Below are 25,614 nucleotides of genomic sequence, written 5' to 3'. Positions count from 1 at the left end.
CGCTCTCGCAGTGTGCTGCAGGCCCTGGGGCCCTGGGCCCGCAGGCCCAGTACGGTGGCCAGGGTGGTGGGCACTAAGTGTTGTCGGCAGTCAAAGTACAGGGGTTGGCAGCTGGCTGAATAGGCGCTTGGTGTGGTGAGACCGGAAGGTAAACAAGAGGGAAAGTGGCCACAGGCATCATCTTAGAACGGTGGCTCCGTGCACGCATTCAGAGAGAAAGCCACAAGAGGCCTTCCAACGCTACTAAAATCCTGACTTAGGTAAAGGTTGCTCAGGAAGACAGATAAAGATAGTTATCACCAAATGGCCCTGGTATGTTTCAAGTGTTTTATCACCTCTGAGTGTTAGCTTTTCAAGAGTGGTGAGGCTGCTGTGATTGTCACCCTGTTTGGCCTTGCATTCTGAAGAATTCTGAGTTCCAGATGGTAGCCCATTAACGGCAGGTTGGGAATGGGTGACCTGAACAGTTCCTCTACATTATTTCTCTGCCCTTCCCCCATTCCCAAATGGGGGCTCCAGAAAGCTGTTTCTGAGATAATCTGTGGGGCTGCAGCACCAAAAGTAACTATCTGAGAGCTGAGCTGAGAGCAGTAGTGGGTGGGCCCAGTGCGCAATGATACTCTCCTCCATGCACATCATTATTGTCCCCTGCAGAGCAGGAAGCACAGGGCAAATTAACCAGGGGGTTCAGTGAGCCCTGGTGGTTCAAGAGATCAAACAAGAAGGAGGTCAAGAATGGAGCTCCTTGGGGATGGGGTGCAGAGGAGTGACCATCCCCTGAGGCTAAACATTATTACAAAGTAACCAGTCCACCCACAGAGAGAGGACACAAGCTGTGCCCATAGGTCGATTGATTTGATGAGGGAGTTGAGTACATTCTGTGATTTGTTTATTTTTTTTGCTCAAAATTGGAAATAGAGCCAATTAAACTTCATCTTCCCTGGGAAGAAACAGGGAACCCCAGCTTTTGGTTTTATTTTAGGAAGCTGATCTTTCTGGAAAGACAAAAACTCCAGGGCACTTGACAACATGCCACAAGGAGGCTTCTTCTTCCTGACCTTCAGGTGGAAAGCTCAAACTCTTGTGCAAATCAGGAATTTTTGCCCTCAAACCAAAGGATCTTAAAAAAGTAGCTCTGTCAGTCCTGTGCAAATTGACTGAGGCCTAATTCCCGTTTCTCCTGGACGCCTTGACTCCATTCTTGTCACCATGCAAGTGGACCATTTGTAACTGTCCATTCCCTTTCTGAGCCTGATGAGGAGTTCTGCTCTGGGGCCTCATTTGCATAGATAAATGCAGATTGGCATCTGTCAGCTTAGCATCTCAAGCCAAGGAACTGAGCGGTGAGGGGCAGCCTTCTGCGCAAATACCCTGGATATTGGATTCAAAAATGACGGTGTCATATTGGGGCTAATTCGCATAGGCTTATCAGGTTAATTACTACAATGTCTCCAGGAACTTGGAAATCCTTGAATTCTTATGCAACCAGAATGCTCAAAGTCTGTTGCTATGAAACTTGGAGTATAAATTACCATGAACACCATTAATCTGTTCACTAGGAGGTTAATTTGCAATTTGTTGGCAAATCACATGTGGGTCTTATAGCAAGAGTGTGGGTGGTGTTTTTGTGCCAAGGTTTGGCCCCACCTGTGTCTCTGAGTGTGTGTGCACGCACACGCATGTGGCATTGGGATTGGCACTCTATGGGCGCTCACATCCTGGGTTTTCTCATTGCTCCCTGGCTCTCACCTGGCTCTTCTGGCACATCCTAGGCACTAGGGCATGTGTTCTCAGAGTTGGAGGGCTGCTGTACCAAGCAGTCCTTGGCTCAGTGCCAGCTCACGAGACATTAGCTCCTCCTGAGATAGGATTGAAAAGATGTCCATTAATGCTTTAGAATCATCTGGCTTTTCTGAAAAATGTTGTTTCCTGTTAATGGCGCTCAAGTTGTTTTTTTGCACACAGGCAGGTTGCTCCTGACAGAGGAACTCAGATTGTCAACTGGAAACAGGAAATGGGGCGGAGGAGTTGCACTGGGGCAGGATATGGCGACCTGTACCACACTGGTGGAAGTAGGAGGAAGAAAACTGCTGAGCAGAGCTGTGGGGCTTCCATGGTTACCCTGTGTTATTGTTAATGGAGGGTGGCAGGATCGATGATACAAATCTCACCCCAGCTGAGTTAGTCTGCTCTCCCGTGAAAGACTCATACTTATAACAAAATAAGAAAAATCCACTCCTGAGTTACGGGACAGGCTGTGGGATGTTACTGAAGGGGTGTTAGAACCCCACTCATCCAGAACAGCTCCCTAGCTAGCCTCCCAGGGCTGGGAATCCACTTTGGGTGGAAACATCGGAGATAAAAATATATTGTCTGGGAAGGAAGACCTACTGGGAGAGCAGGGCCTGACAGAAATGGGGACACTAAACATCTCAGTTTTAATGCTCAGAAGGGATCCCCAAAGGAATGGTCAATGCTTTGGGGGGCCCACTGAACAGCCTGAGGGATGGAAGCTTGTGGGTCCATTACAGTGAAGCGTTGTTCAACAGTGAAAGGGTATACTGAAAGTTGGAAAAGGCTCCCAAAACAGTCACATTCACCTACCTTACAGGTAAGCCTTAGAGTAGGCCTGGGAGGGGCAGGGATAATTTGTAACGTTAATTTGAAGAACTTGGGGGACCACTCTGATGCAGACTTAGAAGGTCTGCTGGAAGCCAGAGAGCCCCAGAAAATGTGGCTGCTAGAATGTGCTCATGAACCTTTCTCTTCTCCACATACACCTCCTCCCAGTTCATTCAACCAGCCTTTACAGGGTACCTATTGTCGCCCCAGGCACTGGGATTACAGTGCCTTATGCCCTGCCCTGCCCTCCACATATGCATATTCTAATGGTAGGGTAGACTTTTAAATTAATTCTGCCTGGGGAGGCAGATGGGGCTCAGAGAGGGTTTCCCAGTGAAGGTGACTCGAGCTGAGTCCAGAAGGATGTGTAGGAGGTTTCCAGTACACAAGTAGCTGAGGGCATTCTGGGTAAAGAAAAAGCAAGTGTAGAAGTATGGAAGTGTCAAAGAGCTTGGTGTGGTTCCCATGAGCAAAGGCAAGACTGCCTTCTCCCTAGAGTAGGAAATGTTGTCTTCCTTAATAAAGTGTCCCCCAGGAACTCCACTATTTCACAGGATTGTTTAGATCAGGCTGAAAGTTTCAGAGAAAACCATGAGTTAAAGGCTAGGAGATGACAAAATAGAAACCAACATGGACAATAATAGTAAAAATAGCTACCATTTGTTGAGCACTTCCTCTGAGCCAGACACTTCTAAATGTATATGTAATATATATTAATTTAATTAATCTTCATAATAACCCCATGAGGTAGATGTGGTACTATTATTATCATTATGCCCATTTCACAGATGAGGACCAGGAAGATAAACTACACAATTGGCCCTAGAAGGTATCACTCAGTCATATTTCCTTGCAGGGGTCCTTGGGGACCCATTCCCCTTTCCTAACTCCCAGCCTGCCTCCATGGGCCAGAGACCACCTAGAGTCCCAGCCACCAACAAGAGCTCTCCCAAATGGATGCCCAGCCTTCCTTCTCCTTATGTTAAAGAGGCAGTGGAAAGGAATGGAGTAGAGGGATCATAAGCTCAGTTGCCTACAGGGCCAGACCCAAAGGAATAAATGTATTCACAAGGGCAAGGTCAGATGTATGCCCAAGAAATGTTTCGTTCTCTTTATTATCCTTTCAAAAGAAAACAGCAACACAACAGTAGAAGGACAATATTAAATGACAGGGGACACTTGGCCCCATGATGACGGTACAGAAGGAGGGGTGGAGTCTGTGGTGACCTGGAGAGCCCATCCCTCATCCAGAAGGGGCACTGCTACTTCGTTCCAGCTGATCATTGTTGGATGGGACTTTAAGGCCCAGGGTTGCCAGCCAGAATTTTTCGAGAGAAGCCAGAAATCTGGATTCTTATATGAAATCTGAGGATTTTAAATGTTAGCAATAATTTTTTTAAAAATTGAAAACAGTCTGCAGGTCAAACAAAACACATTTGCTTACTAGCTGGGTGACCTTTGGGCAAATAACTTCACCTCTTGAGTTTCATTTTCCTAATATGTAAAATAGGGATAATAGCAATACCTACTTCAGAGGGGGAGAAGAAGGATTAACGAGGTCATAGAAGTGAAATGCCTGTCACATAGTAAGTGATTAATGCATGATAGCTATTAGGATGATCATTATGTTCCAGTCTCTTACCTGAGGAGTATCTCTTTCCAGGTGACTGAAATGAAAGAATCTACCCTCACCTCCAGAGAGTCCCCATGCCTTATTCAGGGGAATTGAGCTCTACTCTTGCCAGCAGAAGACACTAAAGATAACGCTTACAGAGCAATTGGCCAGCATGTGTGTATGGGGAGTGGGGTGTGTTTCTTTCTTTATACCCCTTCACACAGCAAACCCAGTGGTGACTGATTTACAAAGCCAGTCCGGGGCTGGGGAGGGGTTGAGGAGGCCTGCAGAATATTTTCCTTTAGGCAGAAAGGAGGAAACTGAGGCAGGGAAGCTAGGCCAGAGTTCACATTCCAGTATACCTTCAATTCTTGCTGGGGATGCCCAAGCTTTTTAAGAAAGTTCTCGGCTGCTAAAGTGTTTACGCTCTCATCTCTTCTTTTCACCTCTTCCTTTCAAGCAGTGGTTCTCATCCCTGGCTACACATTAGAATCACCTGGGTCCTTTTTAAATAATACTATGCAGGGGCCTGACCCCAGGGGTTCTATGACCCCTCACACAGTCGTAACCAAAATTGCAATTGTGTGTGCAGCGTGCACTTTTCTCAAGACTTGGTTGGGGCCTCAAAGAGCCGTGCGGAAGGTAAAGATGAGTGTCATAAACGTGTGGTTACTACGGGAAAGAGCTGTGGTTAGGCCAGCACACAGTATCTATTCTCGCAGGCAGGCCTCACCTCCTGGAGCCCTGGTTTCCTCACCCATCCCGTAGGGATCAGTAATCACGCCCACTTCCTTTCAGATGGAGGTTGTGAGAATGTATTGAACTACTAAAGTAGGTACAGGAAAGGGCTTTGAAAAAGCCCAACCCCCTCTCCACAGGGGAGGGCCCATTATTACAAGGTTAAAAAGGGTGTGGGTGGGGGAGGTAACAGAGGCAGCAGGGAGCAGCACTACACATCTAGAAAAGGCCATGAATGTTAACAAAGCAGCTCACGAATGGGAGCAAATTAATACAGGGCCCAGCGAGAACAGAACATTTGCACCGCAGGGGCAAAACACCCATTGGAGCAGCTAGGCCTTGGCAGAGAGGCGGAAGTAGAAGAAGAGAGGGAGACAGGAGCCAAGTGGGTGGGAGGTGGTTTCAATGCTAGAGAGGATTGCTCTGCCTAAGAGTAGAAAGCAAGGTGTCAGCCATGAATGAGGGAAAGAAAATGGCGGTAAGTACCCCCGCGGGCCTGGGGAGCAGGCAGGAGCACCTGACAGCCCTTGGAAGCGCGGAGCCAATGGGGGTACAGAATCAGTGACCAGGTCAGGTAATAGTGGGAACGAGGGTCCCTCCAACTTCAACACATTTGGTGTCATCCTCTGGCAACTGGATCCAAACTGCAGAGCAGAGGGTCATGAAGACAGTGGCTACTAACTACAGAGCCAGCTCCCCACCCCCTGTTGCCTTCTTTTTTTTCCTTCTGTGAAACAGCCAGGGCCCACCTGATTCAGAGGCAGGGAGTGGGGCACACCTCAATTCAGAAAGCCCTTGACAAATCGTCAGGGACAAATGGTCTGGAAAGAAATGACTATAGAACTCGAACAGTGTCCTGGAGGGCCCCAGCATTAAACCCTTTGGTTGCTGGATCGGAAAGCGGTGGGGACAGTTGGAGGGCACTCGTGTTCTTGGAGCAGCAGCTGTTTACTGATCACTAAGTCGGGAATATCAGATCTGAGTAGTGCGATGGTGGTAGAATGCTTACTGGTGGAATGGCAGCCTAATCCTGGAACCCCTGGAATCAGTCCTGGAGGACATAGGGGATTCGTGGGCAGAAAGGTGTTGCTGGGCAACGGAGGGGTCCTATCCCCAAGATGGGGTGGGGGCAATGAACAATTCTCCCTTTTCTCCCTAGCAGAGGTAGGTCAGACACTGGCAACATTGTTGAATAACAGTGCCAGGCTCATGCCCATGGTGCCAACCTTTCATACCCTTCTAATTTCCGTGCATACACAGAGCCATGCCCAGTGTCCTGGAATGAGGGCCCATTCTAGAGAAAACATCAGCGTGTTTCAGAGCCAGATAGCCTAGAATCCGAGACTGTTAGAACAGGAAGGGACCCTGGCAACCAGCTAACCGAGTGCTCTCTATTGACATATGGGGAACTGAGGCCTAGAAAAGGGGAAGTATAGGGTCATAGGTCTAATTAGTGCCAGAGCTGGGATGAGCAGCAAGATACCCCTGATCCTAGCCTGCTGTCTTCCTGTTGCTTTCTATGCTATTATTCCAAGTCTTCATTATAGTCGAGGGAAAATGCCAGAATATCCTCAGGGCCAGCCTTACACAGCGGTAAACACGATGTGATCAAATATGTCCCCTCTGTTGCCTGTCATCGTGCCTGGAATTTCACCATCAGTGATTCATTCCTTTGGATCTTAAAGCTTTCTAGTCTTCCTAGGGAACAGAGATGGGGGGTTTATTGACAATCATCGAGAGAAAGGCATTGCAATTGGACTCGGATATACAGCTGGGAGAGAGCAACAGCAGCTGGCCCAGGGAAGAATATGCAGGCTGAGGTGGGCATGGTAACTCAAGGTGAGAATCTGAATCCAGGGCCCCAGACCACCCAGATGAGGCAGGGAAGGAGTATTTGATACACCCACACCCAAAACTTCTGTCATGCCCTGGCTGGGGTGCGCACAGGAAACATTTCCCCAGGAGACTGTCCTGTGACCTGGGAGGCCTGAATCACTGCTGTGTGGCCCATGCTGGGAAGAAAGGGCAGGAGATTAAAGGATAACATCAGGCTGTCTGGAGTGTCCACGGGGGCACTTTATTAAGAGGAGCAGCCTGGGCCAGATAGATGTGACAAGGGAATCTATGAAGACATTGAAAGGAGCCTCAGCCTCAAGAGGGATGGGCTCTGACACCGCCAAGGGGGAGGCTGGGTGTGGAGTCTGTCTGTTCTGTGCCTGTCCCAGGGACATGCTGGTTGAAGGTGCCATGGCCCACGGCTGGGATCCTTTCTGTGGCTGCCCCTGACTTCCATTCTAGTTCGGCTCCAGAGCTGTGCAGTGCAGCTCTGGGCTTGGCTGGCCATGGTACCCAGGCTCTGAGCCCTCCCTGTTCTGCGTCAGTTCTAGTATTTTTATACCAAAGGGGCTTCAGGGTGATAATCTGGTGGGAAAGGGGAGAGAAAGGAGGGAGGCTAGCAGATTTGTCTGGAAACTGTTTACCTGGCCAGACCCCAAGTTTCCTTAGAGTGTGTGTTTACTTGGAGTAGGAGAGGGTAGGGGAGAGTGCTTCTGGAAATTGGGGATTCATCTTGAAGCTACGTTTTGCATAGCAAGGATAGTATTGTAATTTAAGATCGTAGGTCTAGTTGGGGTGGCTTGCAAGGGTGAGCAGAGCAAGCCAGAGACCCTCCCAGGGGCTCCACTAGTTCTGTTGTACATCTAGAGCTAGCTGGGGTGAACCCAGAACTCCCAGCTTCCAAAAGAATAGAGCATCTACCCTCAGGGCCACCTTCTGCTGTCTGGCATGAGCCCTGTGCTTCCTGAAGGGGTGTCTCTGGGGGCCTCAAGTGGTTTCCACTCACACACGTGCAGTCCTCGGCTCATGTTGGGGGAGGAGGCTGCCGTTGCCAAGAATTAGAGACCCGGAAGCCAAGACTGCCCCACTGGTTCCTCTCAGGTCCCCCAAATGATCCCCCTGGCTTAAGGCCAGCTCATCACTAGCCTGGGTGTCATGGGCACTGCTGAGGGAGGACGGTACTTCACAGAGCAGAGATTCCTGCCCAGGTGCAGGATCAGTGATTCCGGGAAGATGGAATCCAGTGCAATCAATTTGGAAGTCAGCCACAATTTCTTCTAAGATTTCCTTCCCAGCAGCCCCCTCCCACTTTGGAGACAAACTAATCCCTAACATTTGTCTAGTGGCTTTATACTTTTCAAAGCTTCTTCTCGTCTATTACCTCCACTGATCCTCAAAAACACCCCCATGAAGTAAGACAGGAAGGCGTTATTAGTTCTGTTTGACCAACAAGAAAACTGAGGTCCCAAAAGGATATGTGACTCATCCAGGGTCACACAGCTATTTAGTCAAAGAACTAGGACTTAAAATGTGTTTCCTAAGCCCTGTGTGTTTTCTGCCTCCCATGTAGACTTCCACACAGAACCATGCAGGTGCCCAGCACCTAGCACCGTGCCTGACACGTATTACGTAGATGCTAATAAATATTTGCTAAATGAATGACTGAATGGCTAAGTGGGGGGCAAAGCAGGAAGAACACAAATTCTCAAACTGCTTTTTTCATGATCAGAAGACAAAGGCAGGAATACTGTGTTATTTCTTAATTTTGACGAGGAAGGAAGGAGTAAGAGATTTTTCCCATTTCATATATGTCATTGCCAGGGCACGGAGGTTAGGATAACTCTCATAGAACAGCCACAGGGCTTAATTTCCTGGCAAGGCTGCTTTCCACTCGTCCTTTAAGTAGGAATGGGTGGTGTGAGCCCTCACTCCAGTACCAGGAAGGAGTCAAAATCAGCCCTGTGGGAAGAGCACCCTCCCCATGCTGTCCCTGCAAGCCCCTTCTCTCCTCCTGTCCCCACCAGTGGCTGCCCCCTCCCTTAGGGCCTCTGCACCCCACCTTTGACCCCTCTAGCATAAGCCAGACCACACAGGCTCAGTGTCTGTTTCCTGGATGGCCCCTGGTCCAAGACTACCTCCCATTACACTGTGTGTCTCCTGCAAGGCCCGGCACATCCTAGATGAAGTAAAGAGGGAGGGAGGGCCTCTCCCCGTCCAGCACTAGGTACTGCAGTCAGCATCCTGCCTCCCAGGGCGCCGCCACCACCTCCACCAAGCTGCCAGTTGTCCCTACTCCTGTCAGAAAAATGGGGAAACAGGAGGTTGAGACATGGGTATTCATATGTGCTTTGCAGTAGAACAAAGTGGCTTTTGAGGCAGGCAGCGGCCAATCTGAGATCCCTCTCGTTTCACATCTTGGCCCCACCATTTATTACTAGCTCCTGTATTTGGGGCTATTGGTTTTGCTGCCCTGAGCTATGGTGTTATTTTTTTGTACAATGGGGAGGATGCTGGGATGAGAAAATGGATGTAAAGCACAGTGCCCGGCAGCTGGATTATCCGCTAGTCTGTATAGTTGGAGCCCCCGTTGGCTTCCAGCTCCCCCGGGGGGTCCTGTCCAGTGTTGTGGGGGGAGCTCCTCCGCCCGGGAATTGCAGGCGGGCGGGCAAGAGGCAGCAGACGCGTTGTTTACCAGCTGCCTTGCTAGTTCGACACCGACACCTCGTCCTCGGCTTTGGGGCCGAGCCAGTCGCCTCCTTCTTTAAGATTCTGGTCACAGCAGGGGCTGGGTTTCTAAGGCAGGCGTGATTTCTCTCTTCCTACAGACACCGCTGCTGCTGCTGCTGCTGTTGGAGGTGGGCACAGCCAGGGGCAGCGCGAGGGGGAGGCGGTCCGGAGAGGCCCCGACAGTAAGTACCAAGCTCTGAGCAGTCAGGTTTTGGGCTCGCCTGGGAAAGGGCCACAAAGTGGGGCGCCTGGGCAAGTGAGGCTAGGGTATGTGGGGTTGGGGGTCGGCAGCAGAGTGTCGGGGTCCTCGCCGGCTCTTCAAAGTGACTCGCGGCGGTGCTGGCATGGGCCCCTGGTCCTGGGTGCGCACCCACTCGGAGACCGCAGTCGATGGACGGAGTTGGCACGTTCGTGGCCCACATCCCCCACCCCCACCTGAGCCCCCAAGGAGCAGTTCAGGGGGTCAGGCCGCTCACGGGCCCCTTCACGGAGCCGCCTGTGAGGAAACTGGAAGGCAAGATGCACAGTGCTGAGGTTTTGGACTCCTGTGAGAAAGTGACGGCGTGAGCGGGAAGTTTATTGCTGGAGGGGGCAAAAGGAGAGCTAGAAGCCTGGAGGGCAGCCGGGGTGACACCCTACAGGCTTGGCCGTGTCTTCTTGGTGGTCCCTGCAGTCCCAGCCCCGCCCCAAAGCTCCGCCCCGGGGGCGTAGGGGGAGGGTAAGCTCTGAGTCGGAAGTGTAGGGGCTACTAGGCGTTTTCTCCCAGCGCCGAGGCGTCTTCAAGTCCGGGGTACCCTGGCGGGCCTGCCCTGGCGTGGCCTCAGCCTTCACGAAGCCTCGCGGGGCAGAGAGGCAAGCCCACTCTGTGAGGTGGTTCTTCTCTTGTAAAAACCTTGGCAAATGGGAATACGCGGGCCGATACCTGTCAGTTTCTTTTCTCGAGCTGTGTGAAACTCAAGGGATGGGGGCCTCTGAGATCACAAAGGTGACTTTATCCTAAGTCACTTAGTCCCCCTTTTAGAAAGACCCAGATCTCCTGCTCCTCTCTCTCCAGCCGCTCATCTTTGCCTAGCATGCCGATGATCATAGTAGCTGCTATTACTATGTGCCAAGCTTTGTGTTAAGCTCTTTAAGTGGTAATAAGAATTCCTATACAATAACAACTGTAGCTGGCATTCACCCAGCACTTTCTGTGTGCCAGGCATAGTTTTAAGTGCTTTACATGTATTATCATATTTAATCTTTGCAATAACCTGTCAGGTAGTTCCTGATATTATCCCCATTTTACAGATGAGAAAATTGAGGTGGTGGAAATTGAGACGTGGACAAGCCCAAGGTCCCACTGCTAGTGAGAAGCATAGCTGGGATTTCCATGCAGTCTTACTTCAGCACCCTCATTGTTAACCACTAGAAATAGGATGAGGAGTTGGCTTAAATGAAGTAGTCAAACAGAGTTTGTTTTCCCCACAGCAAAACTTATTTGATTCTGTAAATATGAAGTCCGGGCCCAAGGTCCAAAGAGATTTGAACCAATTTTCAAATCACCCCCATTACATTCTGTGGAGAAAGACAAACCCAGTAAGCTATATCAGTACAGCAAATCCTTTTAGTAGGTATCTGAACATGGCAATGATAATAATGATTGTTAATAGCCATTATTGATTGAGCACTTACTTTGTGTATTTAATTTTCATGTCGGTACTTTGAAGTAGGTACTATCATGAGCCCCATTTTATAGATGAGGAAACTGAGGCTCAAGAGATTAAGTAATCTGCCACAGAGTTGGGATTCCAGCCCAGAGCCACTGCCTCCAAAGCCCAGGTTGGAACTGAATGTTGGCAGATTGGTGCCATTGCCTTCGCCAGCTGGGCTCCTTGAACTGCCCCCTGCCCAGCCAGTTGCCCGGAGCTCTGCACTATTCCCTCCTCTCCCAACCCCCTTTGCATTAAAGAAGGGATTGTGCAGACTGTAGGAGAAAAGGGTTTCCTAAAGAACACGGAGCGTTCTGCGTAAACTGGGTTTTGTTGTACTAAGTGCCGTGCCTGTAACATCAATAAGTTGTTCTGCTTTATAAGTTTTATTAATTAGACAAGTGTCTGGTCTGCTGGCTTGGAGTTGCTAATCTGACATTATGGCTCTATCTGAGTACGTCTGTTAGGAATTATTTTCTAAAAACTTTTTAGAGCCTTGCAATGCTCAGCAAAGCCATCTTCCCACGTCCTGGGGAGGAAGAAGGGGTTTGTTTCTTGGCCAGGACTTCAGTAGCAGGAACTGCGGCTGATTCTTGAGTAGTGGTATTGCTGTGCCTATTGATTTTCCTCCCTTCCTCCCCGAAGCTGGCCCCTGTGAGCTGAACAGAATGTGGCCAGATCCCCAGGGGCTCTTCCTGCATCACACCTGGCCCTGCACTAGGGCTGTTTGTACTTCCCACCATTCGCCCTGGCCGATTCGTAGAGCTGGCTTCCAGGGACCCTCTTCAGTGTGGGCGAAGTGGGGTGCATGAACTTCGTGGTTTTAGTCTCCATTACAGTGGCTGGATCTCAACGCATCTGCCGGCAATCTGTCCTTCTGGCCTCCTTCTGTGATGTGAGAGGGGTCCTTCCATGTGTAACTTTTGGGGGGCACGTAGGCTGTATGACTGGTAACCCCAATGCTGGGCTGTGTTCCTGCTCATATCTGTGGCCTCTTCTGAGTGCACTGCATCATCTCACAAGGCCACACAGAAGGGGCCAGTGGGTAACACAAGTCCTCTGCTGTCATTCGTGCAACCAGAAATGAAAGCTCCCCTTCACTTTTGCCTGAATGTATTCTACGATCTCTTCTTCTAATTGCAGTGGCTTAAATACCTAGAGGTTTCCGTCTTTACAGAATCTTCCTTATAATTAGTTTGCTATCATGTTTGACATTCCTTTCCTGGAATGCCCTTTTCAATGTTGTCCGTCTACTAGGCTCCTATTCACCTTGACCACTCAGCTCCGGGTCTGCTGGGAGTCAAGAGGTGGGGGGAAACGGGCCCTCCCCTGTGCACCAATAGCATCCTCTGCTGCCTCTTGTGGTGCCAGGTAACACATAGTTTTATATTTGTCCGTTTATATACCTGTCCCCGCCTCAGACTGCAACCTCCCTGAAGGGAGAGACTTGGCCTATTTTATCTCTGTATCTCCAGTATCCAGAACCATGCCTGGCCCATAGGACGTGCTCAGTTAAATTTTATTGCATATGAATGCTATCGAAAAACTGGTGGAGGGAGGCTGTGACTCACAGCAGGGGACTCCGATATTTGTTCCCCTTACAAGAAGGGAGATGGGAGCTGAGTTTGCATTATTCTGGAATAGAGTCCTAGCTCTGTGGATTTTAATCACTGAAGAAAAAAAATACAAACACAGTGTAATGCCAAAACCTGAATGCTTGGCTTTTCTGATTAATAGAATGTTCTGGGTAACTAAAGGTTAAGCAAAAAAAAAAAAAAAAAAAAAATCATTGTTTCCTTACCCTTTTTGGTTCTTTCTAAAATGCCTGGGTCTGCTTTTTCTACCTTAGTGAGTCAAGTCTGGGGTCCATCTTTGAATCCGTGTTGTCGAGTAGGAAGCCTGCAGCTTCTTGCGATCCCTTTAGAGTCTGTTTCTCCCTAGCCTGGTTGCAGACTAGAGTACAGTCTGCTTACTACCACCGCCGCCGCCCCCACCCCCACCCAAAGACAAGCCCACAGGCCCTTTGAGGTTTGCAGTTTTACTGGCACCCACCTCCAGGAAACTGGATGTCCAGACTAGCAACATAGGGGAGGCGCAGTGTTTGGGTGCCAATTCAAGCCCTCTGAGATAGTAACTCAGCACCTGCTCCTGCCTTTGGCTTTTATTCCTGGGGGGGAGGTTCACCAACCTCACTCTCCCTTTTGTGATCCCATAAGATCTTTCCTTTTCTTTAGGAAAGACCTTATAATTCCTTCCTCCGTCTCAGCAGGAAGATGAAGTTGGGCAGAATAAAAAGTATCTCATTGTCCTGAGGCTGTAGGTGGCATCTCTGGATACCTCCAGATGGGGTGACATGAGTTTACCAGGCCTCTGCTTACATAACCTCTTTTGTCGAGTTGCTTCTTGTCCTGATTTCTGCCCTGCCCCCACCCAGTACTCCTGGATGGATAGCTTGGAGACGGTACACCGGGCGGAAGCCGAGGGTTCCTCTTGTTTGTACCCTCACAGGAGGTCAGCCTGGCGCCTGCTGGGCATGGTGCCTAGGCTTCAGATACTACTTGCATCATCTCAGTCAAGGAGGGGGCAGATGGGCATCTCAGCAAAGCAGCGGGATAGATGTGCGTTTCTCTGTCCAGCTATGACTAGACTGTCCTGCCGTCTCCACACAAGCTCCCCGAAAGGGCCCTGGGGAGAGGACCTTGTGCCCTAGCAGAGCCAAACATGAGAAGAGGGAGCAAGGAAAAGGTTTACTCACTGTCTCCCTGGGTCTAATCCAGCTTCTTGCTTCTTAGCTAACCTCTGCCCGGCACCCTGCCCCGCCCCCACTCAGGCTGTAGTCTTCATGCCTCCTGCCACAGCCCCTCTGCTACCCTTCTGTCTCTGGGCCTGTTCTCCATGTCCTCCCTCTCTATTTGCCCCAGTCTGGCCCCTTTTGTAGTACCCAGCTGCAGTCCTCTAGAAAGTCTTCCCCTGCTGCTTCTGGAAGTCAGCAGAGGGTGGACAAAAGTGAAGTAAATAAACTTCCAAGGTCCCTGCCAACTCTGGGATTCTCTGGCTGTTTGACCAGTCAGGGGTTGGGGGCATCCCAGGCTGGGGGTTCAGACCATCGATGCCCGGTACCCTCACAGAAAGGAGGGAGACAGCACAGCCAGCCAGCAGAGTAGGTGCTCATTTGGCTTCAGAAGGCTTTGCCCAGAGTCCTGCGCAGCTGGCGCCGGCCAAGGGACGCTATTTGAGGGTCTTTGGCTACTGGAGGCAGCTACTTGTTGGGATATTCCCAGCAGTTCCTGCCCACACCTGCTCCCCCTGTCCAGCCTCCAAGCCTTGTTTACAGTTCACCCCTTGGCAGACTAGAGGCTAGGATTCAAGAAGAGAGAGAGATCTGGGTGGCCAGGGACCCTCTCCTGGCTTAGTATTCTATGCCGGAACTCTGCAGCCCAGTCTGGCCTCGGAGAGATGTATTTACCGAGGGGGGAATTCAGGCCTGTTGCTCCCTTCCATGCCAACTCCACTTTTCCTATCATGACCATTCCCTTTCCCACCTTCTGGAATGTTCTCCCTTTCTTGTTTTCTCCTCTTGATCTCATTCTCTTTCACAAGAAAAATATAGCCTCTGGTAGCTGGGGAATTGGCCTACGTAGGGACAGTGGGCTGCGTCTCTTCTCCAAGCTGCTTCCGATTTGCCCCTTGCTTGCCACATCCCCATCTGTGAGAGAGGGAGGGTGCTGTAATGCTGTTGGTATGGTATGTCATAATCACAGTGCCCCTCCCCAAGGAGTTTGATCACTGCAAGCCTTAGACCAGAAGGCTCTTTTTACCATTACCATATGGCCCCTTTCCCAGTAGCAGGAGCCTGAGGGCAGAGCCCAGAGGTGGGGTAGGGGCAGTGCAAGGGCATTTAGAGAACAGGAGAGGCACTGGAGTGGGCCTCCAAAAAGCTAACGCAAAACAGAACTGGCAGGCACAGGTTCTCTGTCGGGCTTGCCTTCTCCAAGCCTGTCCTTTCTTCTTCAGTGACTCCAAGGCCCTCCTCTTGCCTAGTTTCTCTGCTTCTGTCTGGTTTTCTCTGCCTCACCTCACCTCTCCCCTCCCTCCCGGCTCCGTCTGGCCCCCTTTCCTGCTCTTTCCCTCCATTCCTCATCTCTCCCGCTCTGGCCCAGTCAATCTCTGTCTCTTCCTCCCTCAGAAACATTTGGTGTGGTATATGGAAGGTGGGGGCTGGGGTGCCCCAGGGCTCTTTGGAGTGACATGACAACTGCTTCAAGCTCTCGTGAATATTTTATTGCTCCAGTTCCCCCTCACTGCCTCTGCCAGTGACAGGTGAGTGAGGGCTAAACTGCAAGGATCTCTGCACTAACTCTGCCACAGCTCAGTGGCAGCAGCTTCAGACCTTGTGACCCACGGTGCCATATGGCAGCAGCTTCACATCTGGCACAGCCCTCACATCTGTCACCAGGCTGGCAGCTCCAGCAGGGAGAGTTTAGGAGTGTGTCTGGGCCTATTAGACAATGTGTCTGAGTCTATTGGATGTATAGCCTCTGAGGGGAGAAGTCTGGAGGAGAGGCAGCGGCTGCCAAGTGGGTCCTCTGCAGTGTCCTCTCGTCCTGTCCTCTCGGAAGCATCATGGGGGTTGGTCTTTTGGGAGGTTACTCCAGGCTCCCAGGTATTTGTGGAAGGACAAATGGCTTTGGTCTCTCTACCTGCTCCCTCGTGACTTACTAGAACAGGTGACAGGTGTCTCCATTCCAGCCCACTGGGGGAAAGCATCGGGTTAGACAATACGAAAATGAATTCAGATACCAGCAGGTTTCCCAGAAGATGCCTCTCCAAGCTTAACTGAGGAGGAAGTTGCAGGGCCATGCAGACCTGGAGGGAAAGAGGAAGGCAACCCTAGTAAAGTACCCAGATTGTCTACACAGAGACTTTCAGGAGTGGAAAGGACTATCCAAAGTCATCCTGCCCCCACCCCAGCCTCAGGCCATTCTGAAAGAAAAGTTCTTTGTCCTTTAAAGAAACATTTGTTCCCTGAGAAGGAACAGCTGTTAGATTTCCCACCCTGGTATCCCTAAAAGGACTGGAGCCATTCTGGCTCCCATTTCTTCTTAGAGTGTAACCCTCCTCGTATTCTTCCTTTCACTCCATTTTCTCCCAACTTTCGTCTTTCACCGGAGATGTTGAGGGATTTCTCCCACCTTCCAAGTTCCCCATCCAGAAACCTGTCTTTCACAGACAGGCAGAAGTAGTAGGCATTTGATAATGAACTGCATTAGAATGGCCAGAGGATTCTAATCTGTATGCCTCAAAATCATTCCTATCCGTGCATCCATTGAGCCATTTAGAAAACATTTCTTAAGCACCTATTATGAGCTGGGTACCATACTAGGCGGTGGAGATACGCTGTTGAACAAAAGAGACATAGTCAGTACTATTACGGGGTTTACAGTCAACTAATCACATAAATGAATATACAATTACAGATCATGATGAGTCTCATGAAGGAAGCAAACAGGTTGTAGTAACAGGGATAAGCAGAGCAGAGCTCTCGGGGACGAGCTCTGTGAGGAGGTGATGTTTAAGTGATGGCCTGAACGATGAAAGGTCAGTCATGTGAAGAACGGAGAGGTTTCCCGGAAGGAGGAGACACCCAATGGGAAGGCCCTGATGTGGCAAATAACTTGATGTGTTCAGAAGTTGAGAAGAGACCAGTGGAGCCAGATTGTTCTAGGCAAGAGTAAGAGCAGCATAAGAGGGGTGTGGCAAGGAGGGCAGGAGGAGATCACACAGGGCCTCGTAGACAATGGAAAAGGAGTTTGAATGTTATTAACTTGCAGTGGGGAACATCTACAGGGTTGAAGCAGGAGCAATAGGATCTGATTTGGACATCTGCAATATCTGTAGAAACCAAACTTAGAAGGGGACAGCAGTGGCTACAGGGAGACCAGAAAGGAGGCTGCTGCAGCAATCCAAGGGAGAAATGGTAGTGGCTTGAACTAGGCAATAGTCATTGAGATGAAGAGTGTTGGTCAGATTCTGAGTGAACAACTGTGAAAAGGGATCAGAGATGGGGGCTGAGCGAAAGAGAGAGACGGGACTTGAGAATAACTCTAAGGTTTCTGGCTTGAGACATTGAAGAGATGATGGTGCCCTGTACTGAGATTACATAGGCTGCAGGAGGCCTAGACTGGTGGCGGGGGCCGGGCGTAAATCAAGAGTTCAGTTTGGGACATGTTAAGTTTGAGATTCCTGTGACATAAAAGTGGAGACTTCAGAATAAATAGTTGGAAGAGAGGAGTTTGGGAGCTCACAGAAGAGGTGTGGGTAGGATGCAAATTTGGGAGTTGTCTGCATATAGATTATATGGTGTTTAAAGCCTGGGTAGTGATGGGATCACCTGGAAAGAGAGTAGAGAGAGAAGAGAAGGCCTGGGACTGAGTTGGGAAGGACGGCAGTGTCTAGTGATGCAGCAGAAGAGGAGAAGCCACAAAGGAGACTAATCAAAACTGTGCAGAAAGGTAGTTGAAGAGTCAGGAGATAGTCACAGGAGCCAAAGGAAGCCAGCATTCCAAGAAGGAGGGAGTGATCAACTCCGTCAAAAGCCAGTGAGAAGCTGCCTAAGATGAGGAGTGAGACATGATCTTGAAGATGATTCATGACCTTAAGAATGGCTCTGTAGAGTGATACAGATGTGGAAGCCACATTATAGTGGCTGGAGGAGCAAGTAGGAGATGAAGTGGAGACAATATGTGTAGAAAACTCCTGAGCAATTTTGCTATGAAGGGGAGCTGGACAATGGGGCACTGTAAGGTAACTGTGGAGTGGAGGGAGCTGGTTTCTGTTTGTTTTCTTAAGGACGGATCATTTCCATTGGCATGCTAGCACGATTCTGGACAAGGGGAGGGATTGATGATTTAGGTAAGAGAGTGAATGCCGAAAGGAGCAAAGTCCTTCAGAAGATGGGAGGGGATGGTACCAGAGCAAATATGAATAGATCTGCCATTGATAGAAGAAAGATCCTCCATTTTAACAGGAGGGAAAAAGGAATCGTGGATACAGATGCAGACAGGGTAGAGTGTAGATTTGGTGGTAGTCAAATGAGAGAGCTCTCATTTGATGGCTCTGTTTTATCAATAACATATGGAAAAATGTCCTCAGCTGAGACCTGTTGGGACAAATGGGAAGGTGAGGAAGATCAAGGAGAGAAGAGGAGCTATGAAACAGTCATCTTAGAGATTGTGAAAGTGGTAGCCAGACCGCGTTGAGAACCCATACCAGGTTTGAGACGGTGAATATAAAGTGAAAGCCATCTACACAGTTGTGAGGTCTCTCCAGCTGCCTTAAGCTACTCAGATGCAGGCATGAAGAATGCATATGGTTGAGTTCATCAAGGAGTGAGGTTTTTGCATTGAGTATAGCAGAGGAAGAGGAAGTAAGGGAGTTGAAAGTGTTTGCAAGAGAATGATCATAATGATAGATCAGCAGCTCTAATCTGGACATGTAGGGAAGTGAAGGTAAGGAGTTTGAAAGGGAGTATAAAAGTAAATAATTAGGAGCAAGTGCTTAGGGAAAGCCTCTCTCAGGAGGTGACATTTAAGCTGAGACCTGAAGGGTGAAGAGTAGCCTCTGCAAAGAATGGAGGAAAAGATTTCCAGGAAAAGGAAATACCAAGTGGGAAGTGAATATGTGATCATGACCTATTCTGACGATTCCTGCGGTAGGAATCCTTATGAAAGGTAAACTGGTAGGGTAGATGGGGATGCTGGTGGGGGAGATTGGGAGGTGGTGTAATATCTGATGACAGCCCCAAATCTAGGTGGGACAGTGGTGTGAAGGACAGAGAGAAGCGGAGAAAGCAGTTATTGGAGACCTCCTCATCAACATATGGATGTTGAATTCACCAATGATATCAAAAGTTGGAGAGGGTGCACCCATTCGAATGACTATTATTGAAAAAAAAAGAAAACCGAAAACAATAACAAGTGTTGGCAAGGATGTGGAGAAATCAGAACCCTTGTGCATTGCGGTTAACAATGTAAAATGGTGCAGTCACTGTAGAAAACGGTATAGTGATTCCTCAAAAAAAAATAAATATAGAAATACCATACGATTCAGCAATTCCACTTCTGGGTATATATCCAGAAGAAGTGAAAGCAGGGACTCAAACAGATATTTGTACACCCATGTTCATACAGGCGTTATTCACAATAGCTGAAAGGTAGAAACAACCCAAGTGGGTGCTGACACATGAATAAAATGTGATATATATATATATATATATATATATATATTTCAGATTTTAAAAGGAAGGGAATTCTGACACATGCTTACATCATGGATGAACCTTGATGACATTATGCTAAGTGAAATAAGCCAGTCAGAAAAGGACAAATATTGTATGATTCATGTATACGAGGTTCTTAGAATAGTCAAATTCATAGAGATAAAAAATAGAATGGTGGTTGCTAGGGACTGGGTAGAGAGGGGAATGGGGAGTTAGTATTTGATGGGTACAGAGTTTCAGTTTGGGAAGATGAAAAATTTCTGGAGATGGATGGTGGTGTTGGTTGCACAACAATGTGAATGTATTTAATGTCACTGAACTGTACACTTAAAAATGGTTAAATGGTAGATTTTATGTTATGAATATATTAACACAATAAAATAAAAAGAATTGGAGTAAAGGGGAAAATCACGTGTGACTGGGAACTAAAGTCCTCAGTGAATGTGGGGACTGCCCAGGAGGTTGTAGATAACAACGAGGAGGGAGGAAGAGGAATAGAATTGGGAGGTAGGCATGTTCCTCAAAGGAGCAGGATGTGTTTGCAGAAGGAAGGAGTAATGGCTTGGAGGAGGCATGGCAAGCAAGGACACCTGCCCTGCCTACAGGTCCTGAAGATCTTGAGATTTGCGAGGGGAAGAAAAAGAAAAAAAAAAACAAACAGCTTTCCCACTAATGGGAAAGTGATGTCATCAAGGAATAAACCAGGCCTCCATTGGCAAAGAAGATAAAGGGCACTTTCAGAGAATAAATTAAGTATATAGGGGAGTTTGTTATTGACTGAGAGTTCCAGCGGGCACAGTGGAAGGGTTTGAAGGAAAGAGAAGGGTGACATTAGGTTATGAACACACTACTGTAGGGGTGACAGTCTGACCTCTGAGGGATAACCAGAGGTGAATAGATTTCTTCTTGATGGTGACTGAAGTTAACAGACAGGTGAGGCCTTATGGGCTGCATCTCCCATGTAGGAGAGTGGACTTAGAGGCGTTGTAGGAAGTCTGTTCTGGGGCTGGGGTCTCCGATATGTGCCCTCTGGTGTGGTGACTCAAGGGAGGACTGCTCTGACAGACAGCACTGGGGTGGCCCTCAGTGATGAGTTTACCTACTCATCCTCTGCTGGCCAACTGCTTAGTCCACAAGTGCTTGGCAAAAATCACATAGGAAAATTGGCTCTAGAGTCGGCCAGACCCAGGTTAACATGGTGATTCCACCAGTGTACACAGGTGTGTGTCCTGGAGCAAGTTACTTAATGCTCTTCCCAAATCTCAGTTTCCTTATCTGTAAAATGGGTTGTTGTCAGGCTGAAGTGAGGCAATATGTGGATAGAACCTGGTGCACAGTGAATCCTCAAGAAATGGCAGCTATTGCTTTCTGTACTGTCCTCTCTTTCAGCATCTTCCTTGACTTCCTCCCAGATGTTTCCCATCCTCAGGCTGTCCTTTTGCTGACCGAACTTTTCAGTACGGCTAAGTAGTACCCCATCTTTCAGATCTTTCTCTTCTTTCCCCTAATGCAACCTTATCTGTCTGATTTCATATTTGTTTCTAGCCCTCTGTATTCTCTCCTGGGGTAAATCTCATTCAGCCAGTGAATCCTCCTCCTGAATTTGTGTCCTTTCTCCAAGATAGCATTTGTGTTTTAATGGGGCCTTCAATGCCACACCGCAATAGTGAAATCTCCGTCCTTCCACCTGACTGTGGCCCTCCCATTGTCTGACAATAACACTCTTTTAGATGCTCGCTTCTCACAGGGTGGTCTGTGGGCCCACAGCATGGGCACTGCCCTGGAACTTATTAGAGTCTCAGACCTTACCCCAGACCTACTGCATCGGAATCATTCTAGCAATACCCCTTGGTGATTCATATGCACATTCAAGTTTAAGCAGCAGAAGTGAGGGCTCCTTTACAGGAAGAAGGGTTTGTGTTCAAGTTCCTTACAAGAGGGCTCCCAGCGCAGCTACTTCAGAGCCCCGGAGATGGGGCTCCCATCCCTGCCACCAGGAGAAGATAAAATCTCCTGAGGTTCCAGCTGCCAGGCTGGATCCCTCGAGTTTCCGGGAGAGTCAGGCTCCTGTGATTGGAATCAGAGGGCTAATTGGCCCCACATGGCTCCAAATCCTGCCAATTGTGAGCAGAGTGACAAGACTCCCCAAGGAGCCAACCAAATGTAAAGAAAAAGGAGCCAAAGGCGAGGAGGGATGGAGAACTGAAAGCTGATGCCCGGGAGCCTAAGCTGTTATATATCTACCTTCCTGCCCAAAAGGGCAAGGGAGAGAGCATCAGCTCAGATCTGATCCATCTTCTCACTTCACTTGTCCTTTAGCCACATCCTGCCTAGCAACAGTTGTCAGTGTGAGCTCCAGCTGCCAATCTCTCCTTGGACAGCTAGGGAGGGGATCAGTTTAGCCACAGAGGAACTGGAGTCAAGGCATCTACAGGGAGCCAGGTCGACTGATAGTTGGGTCAGAGAAAGCTGCCTGGAAAACAAGGGGACAGAGTGCATTTTGGGGCTGCCTCTTAGAGGCAAGGAGTTGATGGAGGAAGGGCCTGGGTTTTGTGAAGCAGGCGGAGTTTATCTCCAGCTCTGTTTCTCTGCCTCTGTGGCCACTCCGAGTAATGCTACCAGTAAAATCACCACTTCTGCATCTGCGTGATACGTTTAACCTTCCAAAGTGCTTCTGTAGCCATGATCTCATTTCAGTCTCCCAACAGCTCTGAGTGAATGGGCTCGGAGACAGGTTAATTAGGATGTGGGCTGGCCATCCAGACCTCGCCGGGACTCTGGTGCTGCTGGCCACAGGGTTGGGCCAGCCCTGTGATGGAGACTCAATAGCCAGAGGTTCCAGGCCCCTGAGTGGGTGTAGGTGGGGGTACCAGGATTGTGGGCTCTGTCAGAGAGATCAGGCTCCAGCTGGGCTGCTAATGTGCTTCACCTCTATAGGTCACTTCTTCCTTGCCTAACTTGGGAGCTGGGATGGAGGAAGAGCGATCACCTAGCCTGTTTGGCAGGATAGTTAGACACTGTGAGGAGATAATGGATGTAAAAGCACCTGTTCTTGGATGAAGTAATCGGTGTAAAAATGAAAAGAACCACATGGCTATGAAGTGTTGTTACCATTAGGCAGAAGAAAAAGGGTAGGCCTTTACCCAGGCCACTGACTAGAGAGGGCAAGCCTTGCACGGGGTGACGGGCTATCTTTGGGGGCCTTGGGTAGGAAGGGGACAGAGCGAAGGCACCATGTGCTTTGGGACAAACAACAGAAGAAATAAAAGATCTCAGAATCAATTCCAGGTGGGGAGGAGAGACCATAAATTTCGACTGCTTCATAATTTTGTTCAGGGTTGCCCTGTTTGAAGGTACCAGAAGCCAAAGGTCTTTCAAAGTCAAATCGTCTACTTCCCCCAGGAGGGAAGTCACATGACCCATGGGCAGATGAACTCCTGTCATCTGTCACTGCTTGCCTTCAGTGTCATTCCCAACTCTCCAGGCACTTAGCAAATTTCAGAGGGACTGAGCTGCAGGCATGAAAAATGCAAACCCCAGGAGGGAAGGGACAACTTCCATTTGCATTGTAAAATGGCCTTCTGGTCTGACAATGCGGGTGTTTCTTCCCTGACCACACAGGCCTGGAAAGGCCCAGGCAGTGTGAGGAAAGGACTGCTTGCAGAATTTGTGGAGGATCTAGTTAAGGACACTTTGTCCAACTCAGTTAGGGACAACCCAGGGATAAATGTGCTCCGGTCACACCTAGAGACATGTCTGTGGCTATGGGACAAATAGCTGGATCCTTGTGGGAAGATTGGGGCTGCCCATGCACAGAGCTTGGCTTCTTGTCTCTCTTCCCATCACTACCCTTTCCTGGCCATGTAGCACAGTCTCTGCCTGTTCCATGGCACCTTCTCCAGTTCTTCCACCCCCTTCTCTGAACACACAAGTTGGATCTTAATGATGGACTTCATATACTGTTCTCAGTTATCACTCTGATTCTCTTGTTCAGTATACACTTGTCTCTCCTCCCTGCACTAGACTGGAAGCTCTTTGATGGCAGAGACCTGTGACTTCTCTTGTGTCCCCTGGAGCTCCGACTATCTGAGTAAGCATTCCACAAATACTTGTTGATGGATTAACATGAGTCAAAACAGTAAAGCAAAACACTTGTGTCACAAAAGGCTCTTAACGTGTTGGTTCTTCTGGCTCCAGGAGTGTCTGTTTTAATCAATATTAGTAGTACCTGAAGGCCCAATGAAGACTGAAGTGTCCCCAGATTCGGGAAGAAAAAGGTGGCAAAACTGAGTCTGCAGTGGCCAGGGGGCCCTGAGTACAGAACAGTGTACGGAGTGCTCCCATGTGCGCCTGGATCTTCCTTGCTAGTGTCCCTGCTACTCACGCCACAGTCTGCACAGCCCCACAGACTCTCATCCTCTGGCCTGCCCTGGCTGGTGCCCGTGTCAGAAATGAGCTGGTGTCATCCCAAGTAGAAGCCTCTTTTGTGCCAATAAGATTAGTTGACAGGAGGCAAAGGTCTCATTTCAGAAGCATCCCCGAGGGTGACGCAAGATGGCAGCTGCAGGGAGATGTTCTCTGGCTCCCTTCAAGGCCAAGCTGCTGCCTGCCACTGGGAGCAGAAATGAGAGAGGTGCCAGCCTGAGCCCACCCTCCCTGAACCCCTGTCCTGGGACAGTCCCTATCCAGGACACCAGTCAGCCATGTTCCAGCTTCTGAGTGACTTTCTGTTGAAAAGGGACTATTTGTCTTAGCAGTGTGGGAGGGAAGGAGCCAGTTTCTGCATTTACCTTCCGGAGGCTTGACCTCATCATAGCAGCCCCTCGTGCCTCCCTGAGGGGCAACACACAGACCCTCCCCCCCAAGCAGCTAGACTTGATGTGGCCGGATTCAAATTAGCCATGGTCTGTCTGTCTTCCCGAGTTCTTCTACTGTGTTCCCCCGAAAATAAGACCTAGCCGGACAAGCAGTTATAATGTGTCTTTTGGAGCAAACATTAATATAAGACCCGGTATTATACTATATTATATTGTATTATATTATATTATATTATATTATATTATATTATATTATACCTGGTCTTATATTATAGTAAAATAAGACCGGGTCTTATATTAATGTTTGCTCCAAAAGATGCATTAGAGCTGATTGCCCGGCTAGGTCTTATTTTCAGGGAAACACGGTATGATAGAGACAAGCCCAGGACTATGAATTTCTCTTTTATGCAATTACTCTAAATCTTTTCCCCCCATAAATGGTCCTAAAGCTCCTCTCTAATTACTGAATTTGTGTCCTGATGTACGACCTAATTGCTTGAAACCATTTGCTGCTGATGAAGTTGGTATTCTTAGCTAGTCAATAATCACTCATAGTGTCAGCACCTCCCACTTCTTTTACAAACCTTACACTAGCTTGATTAACTAGCTCCTAGCCCTCTGTATCTTATTCAAAAGTAACCTGAATTTTCAATAATACACACATTGTAGCTAGGGAACTCAACCGATGTATTAGGCCAGAAATTCAGAGGGTAGAGTGGTGCCACGCCAGGGAGCTCAGGCTCTGGGTCTCTTGACTCTGTTCCCCTCTCTTCTACCTACCTCCACCTGTCCTGCCCACTGGCCATTCATTCCCCTCTTTAACTCCTTCCCTGCCCCTGGGAAGTGCCCTAACCCCTTAGGGCTCTTTAAATACTGCACTCAGACCCGCCCTTGCCTCACCCTGGCCCTTGCTGTGAAACCTTTATAAAATCCTTGTGCAATTCCTGAGGTTCAGGAACTTAATTTGTGAGCATCAGAAGAGCTCTCTGTAATCCCTCCCAGGTATTGGGGCAGCGATTTCTCTTCTCCCAGCTCATCTGGGGTTCAGCTCTGCTGGCAGCCACAGGATGCAGCTGCCCTTTTTGCCCACATGAGTCATTTTCCAGTTGTCCCATTCACTGAAATAAGTTGTCATATGTACAGTTGTGTAAGGCAGCGGTCCTCACACATACACCATCTAAATAGTTTATCGCACAAAGATTTGATGATGGTGCTGGAAGTGACTTCACAGTCCTTCCCCATGGACCTGCCTGTTTTGTAGTCTCTTTCCTCAAGGTGTTGGTTTCTTTT

General features: G+C 48.9%; 1 protein-coding gene across 6 annotated transcripts in view; it reads left to right on the top strand.

Moving 5' to 3' along the window:
* Positions 1 to 25,614, top strand: part of FRMPD3 (FERM and PDZ domain containing 3) — a 141,127-nt gene that overhangs the window by 46,996 nt on the left and 68,517 nt on the right. For 4 of the 6 annotated variants that reach the window (XM_081042956.1, XM_081042955.1, XM_081042959.1 and 1 more), the window contains exons 3-4: positions 9,637 to 9,720; positions 23,531 to 23,597. The exons of 1 other annotated variant lie outside the window; for it this stretch is intronic. The gene's annotated coding sequence lies outside the window, so the exon portion shown is untranslated. The remainder of the gene's footprint in view (positions 1 to 9,636; positions 9,721 to 23,530; positions 23,598 to 25,614) is intronic. One more of the 6 variants, XM_081042953.1, reaches the window with a different exon arrangement.

This window comes from Rhinolophus hipposideros (assembly GCF_964194185.1).
Source record: "Rhinolophus hipposideros genome assembly, chromosome: X".
NCBI lineage: Eukaryota > Metazoa > Chordata > Mammalia > Chiroptera > Rhinolophidae > Rhinolophus > Rhinolophus hipposideros.
Note: the sequence above shows the minus strand (reverse complement) of the source record. Positions and strands in the feature narration are given on the sequence as shown.